This window comes from Coregonus clupeaformis, chromosome 30, assembly GCF_020615455.1.
Source record: "Coregonus clupeaformis isolate EN_2021a chromosome 30, ASM2061545v1, whole genome shotgun sequence".
Lineage (NCBI taxonomy): Eukaryota > Metazoa > Chordata > Actinopteri > Salmoniformes > Salmonidae > Coregonus > Coregonus clupeaformis.
Window position 1 is genome coordinate 20,393,087 of NC_059221.1, and position 3,508 is coordinate 20,396,594.

At 44.0% G+C, this 3,508-nt stretch overlaps 1 pseudogene; it reads right to left on the reverse strand.

Moving 5' to 3' along the window:
• Positions 1-243, reverse strand: part of LOC121546478 — a 5,735-nt pseudogene extending 5,492 nt beyond the window's left edge.
• Positions 244-3,508: the final 3,265 nt, after the last annotated feature.

Sequence of the window (3,508 nt, forward strand, 5' to 3'; positions counted from 1 at the left end):
TTCCCTGCACCTCTCATCATCAGCATGTCTCAACTGACATGGGATGGGAGAACACCCTCAACACACACACACAGGCAGAATTAATTCTACAGCCCTGTCTGTGGTTGCTCAGTGCTCAAACACAGACAGATGGCATCCAATCCAATAAGCATGGACAACACTATGTAAACAGACCACTTACCTTCGGGCCCTCATGGTCCAGCAGCCTGAGATTCTGGCGCCAGTGTATGCAGGCAGAGACATATTTGCCTTGGACAAGGACAGCTGGCTGTCTGCCAGCTCAGGCCCAACCGGTACAGTACTCACTACTCACACAGTAGCGCTCACACAGGCTAACGCTTACTGAGGCAGCAGACGTGGTTAAGGGTAACCCCCAAAGAAACACATGTACAATCCACCTGACACACTTTACATGGAGACACAACCTCTGGATGTCTCTTCAGACCTTTGTCACAATGTACCCACTGAATCCAGCCTGTCTCTAAGGCTCCGCTACATACTCTCCTTTCCTCTTCTCCTATACCTTCCTTCATCTCAGCTCAGAGGGGAGAAAGAAAAATGTCACCACTTCTCTCCTTTTAGCCCTCCACTTTGGCCACTTGCCCTCCCTCCCTCTGTAGTCTGAGTGTGTTTAAGAGGATCACAGAGTTGCTTGGCTGTTATTAATAGAGGCCTATTTACACCAGGACTTCCTCTGTTGATCTTCATCTTCAAGTTCATAGTCTCGCGAGTGAGCCAGACCTCAACATGGTATTAGAATGGCTGGAGTGAGTCAAGGCTAATGTGCAATGCTCCAAGAAGGGCAGGCTGGCATAGTATTGCAGGGCAAGTGTTTGTCTGATTAAGACTCTGACCTGAGTTCAGTGTCTGTTTTATTTTATCATGTTTATCAGCATCTTTCTTGCACAATGCCAGGGCACTGCATTTCATTCAGCATGTGTCCATTGAATGGACAGCATGTGGCAATTGATGTCACTGCATTTCTTACCATTCTCTACCTAGTTATTATAACGCTTAAAACTACATACACCCAAATACTACAACTTCAACAGATCCATATTGATAGCAGAGCAATGCAATAAATAGTAAGTCATTCTGTTGTGTTATGTGGTAGATCTAAGGCAGATGTCCATTAGACTGATCCTATTACGCGTCTGCTTGGTGACAGACACTTTATTGGCGACGACATTCCAGGCGCATAAAAATAATAATTGGTTAATGATCAAATTTGATATCTGATTCAGTAACCACCTGGTAATTTAATAAAATGTACACTACTTTAAACATTCTTCTATATAGACAACCTTGTGGGTAAGAGCGTTGTGCCAGTAACCGAAAGGTCGCTGGTTCTAATCCCCGAGCCGACTAGGTGAAACATCTGTCGATGTGCCCTTGAGCAAGGCACTTAACCCTAATTGCTCCTGTAAGTCGCTCTGGATAAGAGCGTCTGCTAAATGACTAAAATGTAAAAAAAAAAATGTAAAATGTTAAGCACAGCTGGAAATTTGTACCAACTGAACAAACCCACTGCGCTTGGGGAGGTCAAATTATACAGTAGTAGATTAGGCTACAACGAGGACGCATAGGCTGCTGTGATCAGCACAGCAGCACAGCAGCCTGCGGTCCGACTCATCCCAAACCATCTCAATTGGGTTGAGGTCTGGGGATTGTGGAGGCCAGGTCATCTGATGTAGCACTCCATCACACTCCTTCTTGGTAGAAAATAAAGAAAACCCTGGAATGAGTAGGTGTGTCCAAACTTTTGACTGGTACTGTAGGTGCACAGGTAGAGAGAGAAAATTGAGTAATCAAGGTGACAGACAGTCACACATTCAAATCTTCCTTGCACACTCTTGACTGCATCTAGCTGATCTAGGGTGTAATCATTAGTCCAACAGTTGCAAACGATCATTTCTATTGGACAAATTCAGGTATGTTTATCCCCGTTTAGTTCAGTTTGCTTCCATTTAACAGAATCGGCTGATCACAAGCAAACAAAGTTCACTTTCATAGCAGCCACATACAAACAGCATGATCATTTTACTCGTTCTATATTTCCTTCTCACATCTACACACTCTCCTCCTCTCACTTTTTCCCTTCATTTGTGGACTTCAGTGCACAACACACCAGCTGTCTGTGACCAGGGGAAAAACCTTTCCAAACCAAACATTTGTATCATAACCACTAACCGCTACACACAGCCTACATTGTTGTCACCATATTAGCTAACGTCATAGTCAACATAGCTACTAGAACTAACGCGTTAGTTAACCCACTACAATCATGCAGTACAGTGTACAGTCAGAAAGCAGTTTAGCAGTAACACCGGCGGGCCCCGTTGGCAATAAATTAATAAAACCAAAAGCCTTGACTTGGAAGAGTTACATTTACGTCATTTAGCAGACGCTCTTATCCAGAGCGACTTACAGTTAGTGCATACATTATTATTTTTGATTTTCATACCCCATGGGAATCGAACCCACAACCCTGGCGTTGCAAACGCCATGCTCTACCAACTGAGCTACCTCCCTGCCGGCCATTCCCTCCCCTACCCTGGACGACGCTGGGCCAATTGTGCGCCGCCCCATTGGTCTCCCGGTTGCGGCCGGCTACAGCAGAGCCTGGATTCGAACCAGGATCTCTAGTGGCACAGCTAGCACTGCGATGCAGTGCCTTAGACCACTGCGCCACTCGGGAGTTCCAGTGTTGAATAGCCATAGCCAGCTAGCTAACATAGCATCCCTCTCTCTTTGAGCCGGGTGTTTGAGTAGGCTAAACTATATTCGCTAGCTAAGTGAAAGTAAAAGTGAAATAAAAATACTACGAAATATAGCTCTCTCTCGCTTCTCCTTCATTTTTAAAGAAATTATTTCACTGTTCAACTATTGTCTTTCTCTTTGAGTTAACTACTTACCACATTTTATGCACTGCAGTGCTTGCTAGCTGTAGCTTATGCTTTCAGTTCTATATTTATTATCTGATCCTTTGATTGGGTGGACAACATGTCAGTTCATTCTGCAAGAGCTCTGATAGGTTGGATGACATTCTTACTGTGTAAGTCTATGGAAGGGGGTGAGAACCATGAGCCTCCTAGATTTTGTTTTGAAGTCAATGTACCCAGAGGAGGATGAAAACTAGCTGTCCTCAGGCTACACCATGGTGCTAACCTACAGAGTGCTGTTGAGGCTACCGTAGACCTTCATTGCAAAACAGTGTGTTTTAATTATTTGGTGACGTGAATATTTTTGATATAGTTTTATCTAAAAAGGATAACTTTTTAAATGTTTCAATATTTTTATGAAATTCACAGAGGATGGTTCTCCCCTTCCTCCTCTGTGGAGCCTCCACTGGCATTCAGTAGGGATACTGTCATCTTAGATGAGGATTGTGGGTAACGTAGTTTATCTCCACGGTCCACCAGCAGTGGACTGGAGTCAAATGACACACAAAAACCATGTAGGCCAGTGTAAATGACATAATACATTTTATTTGTCAGAAATAAGGAGC